This window comes from Argiope bruennichi, chromosome 4 (assembly GCF_947563725.1).
Source record: "Argiope bruennichi chromosome 4, qqArgBrue1.1, whole genome shotgun sequence".
In the NCBI taxonomy this organism is placed as follows: Eukaryota; Metazoa; Arthropoda; class Arachnida; order Araneae; family Araneidae; genus Argiope; species Argiope bruennichi.
Genome location: NC_079154.1, coordinates 57,436,995 through 57,454,374, shown reverse-complemented (window position 1 = coordinate 57,454,374; position 17,380 = coordinate 57,436,995). Strand labels below are relative to the sequence as shown.

The 17,380-nt window shown below is 27.8% G+C and overlaps 1 protein-coding gene across 1 annotated transcript in view; it reads right to left on the bottom strand.

Annotated features, from left to right (window-relative positions):
- The window catches only part of LOC129965373 (nyctalopin-like), a 223,958-nt gene extending 221,011 nt beyond the window's left edge, over positions 1-2,947 (bottom strand). Inside the window, exon 1 of the mRNA XM_056079205.1 lies at positions 2,652-2,947. The gene's annotated coding sequence lies outside the window, so the exon portion shown is untranslated. The remainder of the gene's footprint in view (positions 1-2,651) is intronic.
- Positions 2,948-17,380: the final 14,433 nt, after the last annotated feature.

The following is a 17,380-nucleotide window of genomic DNA, read 5'->3' as shown; positions in this document are numbered from 1 at the left end:
CAAAACTATTGAGAATGTGCAACGATTAAGAAAGCTTTTTCAGTAATCTCTTTATCGAAGATCATAAGCCGAAATCGAGCGTTGTTTTAATTAAATGGATTATGTCAGGTTTATTTTAATGTCTACATTTATGCATTTAACATTAGGCTTTTAATAAATTTCGAAAGGTAAAATATTATTGTTGGAACTTGAAAGTTTTCATGCGTTTAAAAATTATAAACAACTATATAGTACTGAACTATATAGCGCAGAAGTCACAATTATTAATTTAATTTAGTTCTTTTTACTTTATAATCTTTTTTTAAGTGTATGGTGGGTGAAAGAATTATTGCAAAAGTGGTACTGCACGGAATGGAATTTTTCTCTAGTACTTAAAATTTTAATGAGTAGTATTCATATCAAATTTCATGGATACTTATACAATATCACGTTGATGATAATGCCTGACATATAATATTCTATTTTTGATATTGCAAAAATAACTTATTTTAATCGTTTGTGTATACTAATTACAATAATCTTTTTAATAATTGGCGAAAATCGTAATTTTTTAAATTAAAAATATACTTTCTAAAGTTCGAAATTTTATTATTTGTCTTTTTCTTTCTCTCTCTCCTTAGTATAAATCGCGACAAGTCAAAATTGTATACTAACATTTCAAAAGGCAGAATAAAACAATCAAAACGACCAAATAAATCGGTGAACTTTTACTTTAAAATGAATACTAATTTCAAAAGAAATCAAGATTTCGTAGAACATAATGCATGATAATGCATTATTAAAACTGAGAGTGTAATAATAATCAAGTTATTTCGATTCACAATGAAAACATATACTGTAGCATTCATCCTTGCAAATGCTTTTAAATGCTAACATTTTAAATCTTAAAAATATTATTGACATAAAAAAGAAAAAAATTAGCTTTTAAGTAAATTGTCAGAATACTTGATTTCTTTTTTATTTGGTCTGTGATAGGAAATTCTCTCAAGTCTGTTAAATTACTTTTTACAGTCTTAAATGGAATGAAAAAACCTTTAAAAATGAAAACCTCCATTTTCAGTTCAAACCCGATAACAATCTGCATCTATAAATGCAATCGAACTTAGTCTTTTTAATAAAAAATTACTCAATAATTTTCAAAGCTTCAGAATTCGATGATTTAAAAACAGCAATGACTTATTTTATTATATTCTGTTTCGATAAAAGTCACATCAAAATATTTAAAATTATTTGGAGAAATTAAATACGTTGTAGTTTATTTTTTAAACTTGAAAGTTATTATAAATATTCCCTTTTATTCTGTTCACTATTTTCAGATTTCGTAATAAATTTTTAGTCAATTTAAAAATTGAAATAAGCCTCAGAGGACTCTATCCAAAAAGAAAAAAAATTACTTCAGCTAAAGTTAGGTTTAAATTAAGTTTTATAATACTTAATTTATATTTCAATTATTATTAGAAAACCACAAGTATTGTGACTTTAAATAAAATTGTTACGTGCAAAAGTTAAGAAACTCTACTGTATCAAAAGCATCACATTTTTTTTTGTACAGTATATATTAAAATCATTTTAACATTTATTTTATATATACACATTTTTTCAATAAAATGGGGTATATTTTGCATAATTTATTTCGATTGTATAAAATACTTAGCATAAATCTTTCCATTAAATATTTAAAAAATAGTATAATATAATTTAATTTAAGTTTCTGATCTTCTGAAGGAATAAAAATAATGCATTTATACAGAAAAGGAGTTTTAGAAAATTAACTAAATAATCTCAAATGTTTGCGAATTTTTTTTCATCATCCTTTTGCTCAAAGCTGTAAATAATAAAAGATAATAAAAATCCACATATATATTTAATAATCTTCATTTCGTGTATTTTCATTAATAAAATTATTTCCTTCCATTAAAATAAATTTTAAGAAGTGTGTCCTACATTTTCCCTAGTTTTTATTTACAAATAAGTTAAAATAATATTAACCTTATATCAAAACTTTGCCTATTAAGCAAATATACATAACTCATAAATCATTTAAATATAAAAGTTGAAGTAAAATGCTGCATCGAATAATTATATTTCATTTATTTTAGTAAGTAATAATATTTTCTAATTAAAAATTGCTTCCCTTTCTTACATTCGTCTTATATTTCATCAGAAAATATAGGATGAATTTACGTATTAAGAATAACAAATGGAAGCAGAAATTGGGTATATGAAATAAGCAATCAGAATGTTAAGATATATAAATTTGGTATATAAATAGTCCAAAACAATTTTTCAAAAATTCTTCCATATTGATGTTTTTCACTTGAAGCTTTCAAAATAATGCAATTATTTTAATTAAATTTAGTGCCAATTATTCCATTAAAATGTAAGATAACCATGAAGTTTGACATTACTAATTATAGCGAAAACAAAAACTCCTTTTTTCCAAAAATTAACAAGAAAAAATTCGACACTATTTTTGAATCATACCTTCATATCCGAAATAATTTCTTGCATTATAATTTTTTATCACCCTTAATGGTTCATTTAATTTTAAATGAGTATTTTACTAGGAATTTGAACTTTGCAATTTTAAACCATTTATATAATTCGATATAAATATGAAACAATGAAAATGTAAAGAATCAAATTCTTACCTGTTACCTTAGACAACAATGAAAACTTTTATTCTCAGAGTTAAATGTTCTTCGTGGAATATTGTTCGGTAAAGAGAAAATTTCTGTCAAAAAACACAAAGTTTCAGTTTTTAAAGAATCCGTTTCACGAAATATCTTTCTTTTCAAAACAGAAAAGGAACTAAAGTCATCTTCCCGACAATGAAGCACAAACAAGCCTTCTGGAACTACTTGCACGTCTCTGAGTTCAGAAAAAACTTTCCGGCCGAAAGTTCCCCATCGCAGAGGCCTGTTCGAGCAGTGCGTTCTATGCGAGGGCTGAGTTGCCTTCTATTTTCAGCGCCCTGGATTGGCGGTTTAAGTAGATTGGTGCACGCCTCTCCATAGGCTCAGGCCATCTTGCGGGCTCCGCTATAAGTAGTCGTGGGCAATTTCTTCCTTTCTTTTAGTGAAAGAAATTGTATACAATAATTTACCGACATGGCCTTGTGCTAAGAGCATGCTAAGAGATTTCTGAAATAATAAAAAAAAGAACTTTGTAAAACACATTTTTAAAAACATTTTAAATAGTTAAACATGATTCTGATATTCAGTTCGATTTACAGAATACCTGCCTTTAGTTTCAGTCATAGTTCAATTAAATGATGAAATTAATCATTTTTCAAAAGCACAGCACACGTAGAATGCATTCTAATAAATATAACAATTTGGAAGATACAAAAGAAGTAAAATTTCGAAAAGTCAAAAATTAACATTAATGAAGTTTATCAATTATGTTATTCTTTATTTTTCTTCGATAATCAGGGAAAATTGGTCATAAGGAAAATACAAGGCTTGACTGTGTTTAGTTAAAACTGTAAATGAGATAAAGAAAAGAGGTTTACTGTAAACTATAAACTGGGGATGAAATATTGAAAAATGTACGTGAGTTTGAATATCATATTAAAAAAATTTAAAAAAATCATATAATAAATAAATTTTAAATCATTAACAATCTAAAGCAATTTAAAAATACGATATTTTATACAATTTATAAAATTCTGATAGCGAGTTTTCGTATGACACTCTCGAAAACAATTTCATTAAAGAAAAAAAAGTCATGATAATAACAGCCTATACTATAAAACATAAATTGTAAATTTTCGACTACTTTTGGCTGTTAATTTTGAAATGCTTCTAAAAATTTTGAATAAAACATTTCACAAATTTTCACAAATAAAACAAAGATATTTTAGTATAAAATCACAAACAAGTGGGCTTTCTTCGTAAAAACGCTAACAAATAGAATAAATACATAAATATAAAAAGCATAAATCTGGCGTTTTTATTATAACATGATTGCATGCGTTTACCCTCTTCTATAAATAAAAATGTTAACTAGTATAAATATCAACATTTTTCAAAAAATGTTTTTGCAAAAGAATCCAAAAAATTAATCTCTTAACTGTTTTGTTTCCTTTGTAATCATATTATATCATACGTTAAGTTCAGATAATGCGCTACACTAGTGATTCAACTAAGAATCAATGGAACTCTTGAGGTGTTAGGGGACTATGTATAATTTTTCTATCTAATTATAGCGTCTTTGAATGATTTATTCTAGCTCATAATTTTGAGAAGCGATAATCGATTGTAGATATGATATACGTCCTCCAAGTTTAAAAGGGTTAATATTTTATTTTATAAATATTGCACCAGCTGACAAGAGATAAGAATTAATGTCTTTTATCAGAAACAATGGAATGATAACGAACAACATTAATTTGCCATACATGTCAGCAATTTGTGAAATAGTTCTGAATATCTTCACAACTTTGTTTTAATCGCCAATGATCCATATCACTTGTTGCTATTTTATTTAACCTATATTTAAAACTGAAAGTAATTTAATTTCAAAACCAATTTTTATAGTCTCAAAGGCATTTAGACACGTGCAGCAAAATACCATCATCTATTGATATCTCACAATAATAATTATTCGAAAGAAAAATGAAAGAAAGAAAAAATATTCTGTGATTAAAAAAGCTCAGTGTGTGTGTGTTGGCGTTCTACATGCAGACCATTCGAACTAGAGCCATTAAATTTGGCGCATGTTTACCTTCAGGATTGAGAATGTTCCCCTCGGAGCTATATTTTTATTTTTAATTTTAATTTTACTTAAATGAAAACTAAGTGAAATGTCAGTGTTTTTTCGATAACTTCCAAAAAAGTCAACCTATCAAAAGGATTTTTACATCAAGTTAAAGTTCAAAAAGTTATCTTTTTAATAATGTCTATGTTTTAACCTGCAAATTAAATTTCTATTTTTAATGAATTTTTTAAAAAAATATTTTAACTACATTTTTTAACAATTTATTTCGCGCAAAATAAAAATAAATTTTGACTTGCACGAGCACGGAATGCGTGCAAAAGATTAGCTTTCATCAACGAATTGATAAAAGCTCAAATTAAAAAATAAGTTAATTGCTACTGGAAATTAAATGAAGAGAAGTGTAATTTTCAGCATAGCTATAGAATACGGAATTAATATGAAATATGATACTTTCTAAAAAAAGTGAATGAGAAAAAAAGTTATATGTGACGTTTGACGTTTTAAATTAGCTATAGTTCAATATTTCAGTTTTATTTAAAGCATACATTGTTTAATATATATAAGATATCCGCAACTAATTTGTAAAACTTTAGTAACAGAAATACATCTGCAAAAAATGGTCTATATGAAATAAATAATCATATTTTATGCAGTTTGAATCAATAAAAGTTTTAATGAATTATAAATTTTAAATTTTTATGTGACAGGCTTTGTGAGACAGGCTTAATAAATTATTCTTGAGACAAAAATATTTTAAATAAGAAACATTTTGCAATTAAAATTGACTGAATTATAAAAATCTGAATGCCTCTAATCTATTTCTATAAAAATCGCGATTTTATTTGGTGAGTGCAAAAATTCAACCCGTTTTTAGATATGCTAATTTGCAATGAAATTGATGTCACACATGACATTGTAATGACGTAAATCGTCAGCCAATCGAACGTGTGTATGCCTCACATATAAATGCATTGTGTCTCACAAAGTTAATTATCTCAAAAAAAAAAAAAAATCTCAGAAGGTGTAACATGGAAAGTGAAAAGGAGCATATGTTTGTTATACGTTCTATAAAAAGAGTATGGCAGCCGCAAGATGTCGCAATGTTTGTCAAGTTTATGGGGAGGACGTAATAGACAAAAGCACAAGTCGTCGATGGTTTCGTAAATTTAGGGTGTCAGAAAGGAATCAGAAAAAGAAGGGGAGTCAGAAGCTGCCAAGATCATGCTAGAAGTAGACGGCCTTCACACGTTGGAAAAGACGATATTTACCAAGCCATAAGGAACAACTCAACCCTAACCGTGCAAGAATTAGAGGAGACCATCAATAAAGCCCGTATAAAGGCCGAGAGACGGCTGATTAAGTTGGGTTTTACGAGAAAGTTGGATTGTTGGGTTCCACATAACCTGACAGCTAATCAACGGAATGAGTGAATTGCACCTGCGTTTCCTTTCTTTCCTGGTACAAAAACAACCTATTCTTGACATGAATTGTAACAGGAGATGAGAAGTGGGTACCGTAACGTAAAGCGTCGTAGGATTGTGTATCGTCGTTCTGATTCGCTTGCATCGACTTCGAAAACTGAACTTCATTCCAAGAAGGTGTTATTGAGTATGTGGTGGGATGTGCAGGGAATAATTCACTGGGAGGTCCTGACACTCAACCAAACTTTCAATGCTGCCTTTTATTGTCTACAGTTAGACAGAACTACATTCAAATTTGGTAGCAAAGCGGACAAGTCTCATCAATCGTTGCGACGATATCCTTCATTATGATAACGCCTGCCACATGCTGCTGTCATCACTCGTGAAAAATTACTGGGCTTTAGTTGAGAGGTTTTACCCCACCCACACTATACTCTTGACTTGGCACCAACTGAATATCACACATTTCTTCACGGTCGCTGATACGTTGAACAATTCCTTCAGTCAGAAGATCTTTGATTATCTTGATGCTGTGAAAACTGTCATCCAAGACTTTTTTACTCGAAACCACCGGAATTTTGCTGCCATAAGATTCATCTCCTACCAGAAAGATGATAAGAGGCCATATATAGCAATGGGTACTATGCGCAAAAATAGGTACTGTTCATTTTGTGTTTATTTGCTCTTCTTTATGGGTAATAAAAACGGGTAGAACTTTCACACTCACCCAATAGATCTCACCATCGACCATTTTGAAGAAAATAGCCAAGCAGCGTTTGAATTTTATTTTCATTTTTGATTGTCTAGAATGATAAAATTGTTGATTGTCCTAAAATAATGATATTCAAAGCTTTATAACTCGATCAGGCTTGATAGCAGAAGATCTGTCTAGATAGCAGAAGATCGTGATAGCAGAATTCTATCTCAAGTTAGATTGTCAAGATAATTTTACTGAATATGATTTATAGGATCGAAGGGATGTATAAAATTTATACTTCATAATTGTTTCAGAAGTGCATTTATTGATTGAAATAAAATAAAATATTATTTACCGCATTTAAATCTTTTTGGAGGTAAAACTACATTTTAGGATTAATCAGATTGATTTTTATTCAATAATTCGTAAAAATATTGTATAAATTATAAAAAAATATTTTGTGGTACACATAGGATTACAATGCTGAAGAATTAAAATTTCTTTAGTCATTTATAAAAATATTCTTGGTTTCAGGTAAAACGATTTCGTATTTATTGAAGTTTTCTCTCTTATATTTCAAATTCAAATTTCAACTTTCATGGTCGCTGATAACAAACAAGAGTGATATATAGTATAATGAACAATATATCGTAATATGATTTATGTCAACATCGAAATATAAAACTTAAAAATATTTTGCTCAAGAAACTGTTGAGAGACCCAGGTACATAAATATTTAATTAAAAACTTTAGATAGCATTAATACTGGCGCAATGGCTGGTCGCCAAAGACGGTTAGTATATATATATAAAAAAATATGAACCAATTCTATAATTAAAATTTAAACTAATAAATAATTTTTATATAAACTGATTTCACAGTATTCGATGTTGACATTCTTATTCCAGTTATAATTTGTTGAAATATTTGATGACAGTAAAATTTAAATGTCTTCAAAGAGTATAATTTGTTAAGAAGTTCGTTCGAAAATATCTCGGGGGGAAAAAAGATGATGTAGAAAAAAAAATTATGTAAAAACTTTCTTTAAGTTGGTCAAAAATAAATAACCTAAAAAATTATTTATTGAATTCCATCTTATAAACCAAAACGAAATTATTAATGTTTTTTAATGTTAATGTTAATTAATGTATTATGATAATGTTAATAATAACATTTATCATAATACAGGTCCGAAAAAATTAAATTCCTTTTGGAAATTTTAATTTAAAAAAGTTGCGAAATAACAGATTAAAACGAAGGCATATCCCATAAAGTTATTTAGAGAGTATTAATAAAAACTATTTGAAATTCTTAATTACCATGGTATATTCTTACAACAAATGAAACTGATAATCCACAATATTACCGAATTTCATATTTATATACTTTGATAGAAAAAATTGACATTCTATGGATATGGAATCGTTATTCCCTGTTAATACATACGAAAGAGAGCAATATAGATATGTTCAAGTATAATCATTTTATAGATAAATAGAATTTTTAAAATTTTCAAAAATAAATTTAGTAAACCTATAGAGCATTTAAAATTACTAAATCAGTATGAAAGCAAAATGAAGAGTGGTCCTGTATTCTGTTCACGTACAGAGTTACAAAAGTTATTATTAATTTTTTTCATCTTTGTTTCACAGATTTTTTTTGTTTTGTTTACTAAATAAACTAATAAAGTTTTATAAAAATATATATAGAAAGAAATACTCTGAAAGAAATCTCCATAGGATCTTTATCAGAAATATAGAAGAATTTGTTCGGTTTATTAAATATTCAACTGAAATTTTGGCTCAATAAAATAAATTCATGTTTACATGATTCATATTAAAAATGAATTGTCAGTTTAAATTGAATGTTCCATATTAATTTTGTAGGAGGAATGATTGTGTAATATGCCAGGGATTCTATTTAGATGTTATGTCAATTGCCTCATTCCATAATTTATCATAACTTATATAACATCTAATTAAAATAAACACAACTTAATAAATTTAATTTATACTACAGCTTTTAATCTCAACGAAATTCTAACTTTACAAATAAGCTAATCATGTGTTTTTTTCATTTAAAATTCTACTTAGCAATAACTGTTTGTTATTTTAAAGATGCGATAAGCAAATATTTAAGATAATTACATTCTAAGCAATATTAAATAATTTCAAAATTCACCTAATCTTATAATTTCAGATAAGGAAGAAATGCAGAATTAAAAAGAAATATAGGAGGAAATAAAAGGAAAAAAATATAGAAAGTATAAAAATAAAAAGGAATTTACTTACATAAAATCGTTGCTTAGTTTGATCTTTGCTCTACAATACTAGCTGGCTTTGCGTAGTTAATGCTTTCCATTTAGAATCAGAATTTTATATTAATTTAAAACGATCCAGAGAAAGAAGAACAAGAGCAAAAAAAATTTTTTTAATATAAAAAGCAATGATTAAAACAGGATCATATATAAATAAAAGAATTACTGAAACAAATATTTAACAAGCGATATGTTCTCTTTCAATATCTCAAAGTTTAAGCAAACGACTTTTTTTTTATCGTTTTCTTATAGAGTTGTTAGCTTAGAATCAACATTGCATGTAAAACAGAATGATAATGTAATGAATAAAAAATATTTTCCTTTTCATCTTTTTTTATGAAAGAATAATTTATTCTCTTTAAAAAGAATAACATTATGTTTCATCAATAAAATTAAAATGAAATAAACACAACTTTTTATACAGTTTATAAGAACTCATAAATTAATAATTACGTAAATCATCCCTTGAATTAATAACTACGCTTTCAAATATTTTTGTTTTGTTTCATCTTTGATATGTATAATATAGACTCTTAACGTTTAGTGCATTTGAGTTTTACATTTTCTTTATCCACTTCTCTCTCTCTCTCTCTTTTTTTTTACACAATTTTCAGATGGGGAAGAATTTTAACATTAGTGATGTAACAATGGTTTACGCATTTTTATTTCAATACTGATGAAAGCAGGTATATCATAAACATAGAATAAATGATTAAACAAGTTATATGAAAAACTGTTTTTCTTCTTTCAAAGAAATTGGACTTCTGTGAAAGAATAGTGGATTTTCCTTTCTTCTTCTTTCTTTCTTTTGTTTTCTTCTTTCTTTCTCTTTTCTTTTTCTTTCTGCACTGAAAAAATTGGTGGATCCATCATGGCGGCTCTGCGATTGCACATAATGTCTGTCCTACTTCGTTTAAAGAATCATTGCAAAATCAACATGTTATATCCTTTTTAAAAGTCTCAAATAAAATAATTACTTATTTATTCTCAAGGGAGGGCAATTTTGTCAAGTGATGAATATCAGAATAAAAGCATTTTATTTATTTATCAGAAATAAGTCAAATCATTTTCAATGAATAATTCAGAAAATATCAATGTCGTAAAATGTTTGGATATTCTTATATTTTTTGAGGCATTTGAAGAAATTAAAATCATTCTTATTCTTCATTCATTCGAATCATTCTCATTCTTCATTCATTCGAATCATTCTCATTCTTCATTCATTCGAATCATTCTCATTCTTCATTCATTCGAATCATTCTCATTCTTCATTCATTCGAATCATTCTCATTCTTCATTCATTTGAATCATTCTCATTCTTCATTCATTCGAATCATTCTCATTCTTCATTCATTCGAATCATTCTCATTCTTCATTCATTCGAATCATTCTCATTCTTCATTCAGTCGAATCATTCTCATTCTTCATTCACGACTGATCTCTACTGGCAACTGATTAGCCGAGATTAATGGTAGCAAAAATTTTTAAGGTGTATGTACACATTTGAAACTTCGAAAATCGTTCAAAATATTAAATATTTTTTGTATTGATTAATAATGTTCCCTGATCCTTTAGCTTTCAAACGATACCAAGATGTTGTCGATATTCGAAATATTTCTCGAGTTATAATTATTTTTCTTGAGGTGCTTTCATTAAAAACTCTAGTTACGGTGTTTTTAAAACTCATTTTATGAAGAATGATATTTTTCCACTATGTTGCTTCATTCAAACAATCCTAACTCAACAAGAAATTAACCAAATACAATTATTTATATATCAAAATAATCTGTATGAAATAGCGGATGTTTTGTGCCTCAATCAAAGTTATATTTATAGAAATAAATTTTTAATAGCTGTTTAAAAGTTAAAATTACACAAAAAATCTCGCTTTTTCTATTCATCGTTGATGAAAAAATTGTTTAAAAAAAACTATATATTTTTATAACTTGTTTGAGGCAGACAACACGAAGACTAATATTAGGCATAATTTCCAACTAGAATTGTGTGTCTGTACAAATTAGAATTTAAGATATCACATTTCAAAAAATGGGCTAATTAGCTCATTAAATATTATTTAATTAATTTATAATTAGTGTAATATGGTTTTTTCTCACTGAAACGAGTTTAAACATATATTAATAATTTACTGTAAAAAAACTTGATTTTTAAAGTTAAAATTTAAAAAAAATCTTCTAGTGTGTACGTACACCTTAATTAAATATTTATGTAGCATGATATTTATGGGTTCTTCAAAAAAATATTTGTAAACTTCAAATTTTGATAATTATATAACTTAAACTATTTTAGAAACTTTAGATCATTATGCTCATTGTCCGCTGCACCCTTTTGTCATTAGTCTTAAAATTTAAACTTAAATTTGAAACGGAAGTGATCAAATTTCAACTAATACATTTTTACATGCTTTTTTTTTTAAATTTTAAGTGCTGAAAGTAAAGCCATTCAACACTTAATTATTATCCATACTACAGAATATTTTTTTAAACTTTATTCGATTTCTCAAATATATATGATTTCATAAATTTTCCTGAATCACCATAAAATTCAGTTTTCAATTTTATTTCAAATGGATTTATATTAATGTAAATAATAATATTTTATTTTGTATCAGTAAATAAATATATTTCTGAAGGTCAAATATTATACAATGCTATGATACATAAAATATTTTTCGCATTCTAACTATTAAATTAAAAAAAAGTTTCAATCTCTGCAACAAATCTTTCCGTGTTATGAGGAATATCATTATTTTAGAGCAATCGACAATTTCATTATTTTAGGCCAATCAGACATGGGGAATTCCGAGTGTTTATTGGCATATATTCATCCAGACAGTCAACGGAGAGGTCTAAAATCGCGCAATTTTACAACATAGGAATTTTCATATTTTTATAACTGAAATTAGATTTTGTCTCAAGGGAGTATCTTAAACCTTAAACTAGCAACTTCAATCCGCCCAAAGGCACATGGAAAAATCTGAATGACCGGATCGCCGCAACAGCAACACTGGCGGGATTTGTGGTTAAGTTCTAAGGGCCATTGCCAGCCACGGTACAACTCTTCTCTTGGTAAGCACGTTCCGTCATCGATAGAAGAAGCTAGACCCCCATCTTTTTGTGTACCCACCAGAGTGGCGAGAACCAAACACCATGCCGAAAGCATCACACTAACAATTACGAGGTGCCCCCTGTGGGACTCTCAAAATAAAAGATTTTTTTTTATTACAAACTGAAGAATATTTTATTAAATATGACTCACAGGAATGAGAACTGATATAAAAAAATGGAATTTTGCAATTCATCAGAATATTTACTAACACTTAAACAAAACTAATTTTAGGAATATGTATAAGAGAATATTAATGAAAATGTATAATAGGATGTCTAGTAATAATACATATACTTTTTATATTAACATTCATACCTGAGGATATTGCGTTCTAATTTTTTCAGTGTAAGGCTCATAGGCTGTAATTCCAAAACCCATAAACGTGAATCACGTTTTAGAAAAACCTCGCTACTTAAATTACGCATTAAATAATTATGTACTACTGTATTAAATGACATGTGTAAATGTTTGAAACTCAGTATACTTTACAGGCTGTAATTCCAAAACCCAAAACGTGAATCACGTTTTAGAAAAATCTCATTACTTAAATTACGTATTATCTAATTATGTACTACTGTATTAAATGACTTGTGTAAATGTTTGAAACTTTGGATTATCACCTTAAAGGATAGATACATATTTTTATCAACTATTTTCACCGAGGTATGAAAAATATTCTACAAAAAGATTTGACTTTTTTATTGCTTTTGAAAAATTTTAACGAATATGATCTACCATGTTACATAACATATCATCATGATTTAAATATTTAATTCTTTTTACTATAAATATTAAAAGGATTTTTAATTCAATTTATAAGATTTTTATTGAAGAAGGGAAAACAAATCTTGTAAAATTACTTACTGGAAAAAAATTATTTTGAACATCACTTTGATTACAGAAACCTTCCTCTGCTCAAAGGAATTTGTTCATGAAAAAAAGAGCAGTGAAGAGGACAATAAATCTACATTTTAAATGAAATGTAGTAGTAATAAAAATTTGTTAGTACAGCATTTCTAAAGTGCTTTTCAAATTAAGAGATGCAGAAAATCAAAACTATCCGACCAGAATTTAGAATACTTCTATTAGAAAACCAAATTTTTATAATATGTATTACAGAATTTTGTAAATAAAATAATCTTTATCTTAAAATGCAACACTGCAAATCACTATACAGAATGCATGTTCCTGTTGAACAATTTCTAATTTCACATTCATTCTTCTTTTGGCATCACGAAAATATTTTTGTCTCTAGAGCTAATTATTTGGAGTTGTGTTGTCGTAACTTTCTAAAAAATAAAAAAAAAAGTATTTTTAAAAAAACTCTTGATTTGTGTACGAAATTGCCGAAATTTTTCAATTTGGCTATTTCTTTAAATCTTGAAATCAATATTTCTCAACCTCATTATCAGGTGCATCACTGGTACAAAATCAAATTATGAGCAAATTTATTATAAACTGATAATTAAACTATGAAAATATTAAAATGTAGTATTTCAATCAAGAAACTTAAGGAGACTTTAAATCTTGGACACCTCAGAAAATGAGTAATTGATTTAAACGAACATCAAAACAAGCCAAATTAAACTGAAAACTTTGAAACTATCATTAATCAATGGAACTTTAATTTAGCTGATCCAGTTTTTTTCTGATGATATTCATTCTTTTTCATATTGATCAACATTTTTACAATTAACGATATTTCTCTTTAAATTTACTGTCACTTTTAGCCTATACTTTTATTTCACTTGATTTTTCTCATGTAAATTGAAGCAGAATTCTCAATTTAATTTTTTACTCTTTTTAAAGTGAGTTAGATATTTGAAATTTTATGAACCATTACTAAATTAATTTTTTATAATAAATAACAATGGGATATTTTAAGGTTAGTAGAACTTAATTATTAGTAAATCAATAAATTTAATTACATTTTGATTTGGTTCCTGATACCAGATGTCAGGTCAGTGAATTTCATAAAAAAGCTATTCGAAAATTCTATAATTTTTTAACAAAGAATCAAAAAATAAACCCTGAAAAGTGAAAGAAAATGGAATATATTTTTAGCACGATAACATAATGTTTAAAAAAACAATTTTCATTGTTTAATTTATTAATACTTTTATTTATGTTTTAAGAAAAAAAATTATTTGTCTCTCTCTGTATGTCTGTCTTAAAAATAACGGATTTTCTTTTACACAACAAAACGATAACAGATTACCAATAATTATTTTATTTTTGCATTTGAAAAAAATGATGAATCTGATTGCACGTACTGGAACCTGGCCTGTGATGTCGCGTTTTTTTTCTTGTTAGAAAACGCAATAGTGAATTTCAGAATTAAAATGGTACACGGATTTAATCTGTTAAAAATTTATGAGTTGACTATTCTAAATTAAAAAGTTTCAAAGAAAAATTTCGATATTTTAAAAAAATAAATGTTTTTTGTAAAATATTAATTTAATATACTGAAAAAATCAGCAATCACGCATTATTTAAAATTTTATGTATTCTTTTACATGAAAAGCAGCTAAATATTTTATCGCGATGTATATTATTAATAATATTTTCATAACGTGTTTTTAATTCATTAAAAAACAATTGCTTACTACTGTTAAAAAAAAGCAATTTTCTGTGGAGAAACATCAAAAAACAAGCAATGCTTTTAAATCATTACTGAAAAAAAAGCGATTTTGTGAAAAAGAATACTTTAAAATAAACAATGCTTATTAATTGCTTCTTTAAAATATCTTTCTTTTTATCATTAGTTTTATTTTTATTGTAATATAACTTAAGAAATTATCTTTTGTTTATGCAAAAAGTGCAAAAAAAATTAAATATTTAAATGAGACAAATTTTTCTTCTTTTTTTAACCAATGCTTCAATTAATTATTCATTTCACATAACTACTTGTTGATTCTTTTGAGAAAGGAGGAAATTTTCGCCAAACAATGAGCACTGAATCGCCAAATTGGCGCATCCTTTTCCGGAGTGTTTTTGTTTCTGGAGACGGAAATTGAGAACGGCGTATGTGCGAAAGGAACAGAATTTACTTTTCCCCTTATTCAGGTGGGCAAAGACCGGTTTTCCCCTTTTGTTCTTGGGGGAGCCGAAACTGAAATAAAAGAATTTAGAGGGAAACGCAATTTATTCTTTCTGTAGCTTCTTATTTCGTATTCAAGAGGACTTGGTTTCGGTATAAAAAATCTTATTCTCACATTTTCACAAATTTTAGATGTACATTCTCATAGATTTTTCTTTTCTTACAAGAACAATTTTCTTGAATTTAATCCAATCAATATACTTATCTGATTTCTCTTATATTCACTCTTTGAGGAATTCTTATTATTTTTCTTTTAAATGTTTTCTTCTCATTCAATTTCCACAATTTTCAATAGTTCTAGTGAAAAATAAAATAAGGGAGTAATTTCTGATAATTTTACTTTTTTTTTAGTAGATCAATTCAATTTGAGCACTAAGAACACAGACGTTTTCTAAAAGTTATTGCAAATAAAATAAACTGCAAATTATCTGCGGATGTTGATCTCAAAAAGATTTTTAAAAACTTCGATCAGCAAGCGGAGTCGTTAATCATTGACAACATAGCCCCTTCATTTCTGATCTTCTTCTATCCATCCATGCATACACTGAACAAAAAGAAGGGGGAAAATAATACAGGAAGGTGGAAACAAACCCTCAAAAGTCACTGTAGTCCGCAAGCGTAAAAGCCCTGTTTCCCTATTTCCACGTGCAGTGACGCAGTATATGATGTTTTGTGCCTGATAATATAATGGAGAAAACCGATAGCAATAAGGGAAATATATGAATTATTAATTAGGATATAGGCTACATCGAAAACAATAAAAAAATTATAAATTGTATTTTGAGAAATGTATACCGAATATGGAATGTGGCCACCGTGCATTGCTATACAAGTTTCACAAGGAACCGTCATACTGTCATACAAGGCATTATGATAATACATTATATTATCATCATACAGCTTGCGACAGCAAATTAAATTTCTCTAAAGGGGCAGTCTTTAACGCCTGAAGAGGCTTTAATTAGTGTTAGGTGAAATTTCGCATAATGTTTTATTCCTAAAAATGGATAAGGATGACGTCGTACAGTGTCATTTCCTAGACCATCCCAAACACATTATATTGGATTGAGATCCGGAAACTTCTTAAATAAGTTCATTTGGAAAAACTCCTCATCTTCAAGAAAATCATCTACGGTGTTAATTTTCAGTAGCCTCAAATTATCGTTCATAAAAAAAATCCGATTTTGCAGCCTGTGTGAAAAAGTCACTGAATTTATCGCCCTTGTGGAGAAACTTTCACTCAGATTTCAAATATCTCATCTCTATAGTTCTGTGTAGTGACATCACTCACCTCAGAGATCTACAACATTTTACGAATGACCAACATGATGTCGACCCAGACAAGGAGTCCTCAGGCACGAAAATAGCGCTTTTCCTTACTTATGAGGAATGATAGTGAGTTCCAGCTTCTCTCCAAAGATGAAGACTCGTTTATAATAATTTTTAAAAAAACTAAACTAACGAGCTAAAACTCGACTTATTAATGGAAAGTACATTCCCGCCTCCCTCCATTATTGGCGTATCCATGATCCAAAGAATAATGTGTTCGGCTCCATGACAAATGAACTATCATTGTGATACGTTCAGAGGTTTATACTCTTACTGAATGTTTTATATTTCATACCTTTACTGATTGTTTTATACTTTATACTTTTCTGAATGTTCGGCATCAAGTGCGCTTTCTATTGGGCATCTATGTACTATTTGCACGAAAATTATTCTCCCAGATGCATCAAAAAGCTCACGAAAACGATGTAGTTACTGCCTGCCTAAGAAGCCGAGAACCCAATAGCAAGCAGCGATCCTGTGAAAATGTCATTGCTCTTGGGCAGCGTTTACCGAGTCCCCTATTGATAATATCACATGTTTGGAATTGATTGGAATTCGCAGCATGAATGCCACTTTCGTGCTGCTTGAAACCATCAAACGACATCTTGCTTCGTTTCAAGTTTGCCAGTGGCTCTCTACTCCATTAAATCATTTAAATGATTATAAGA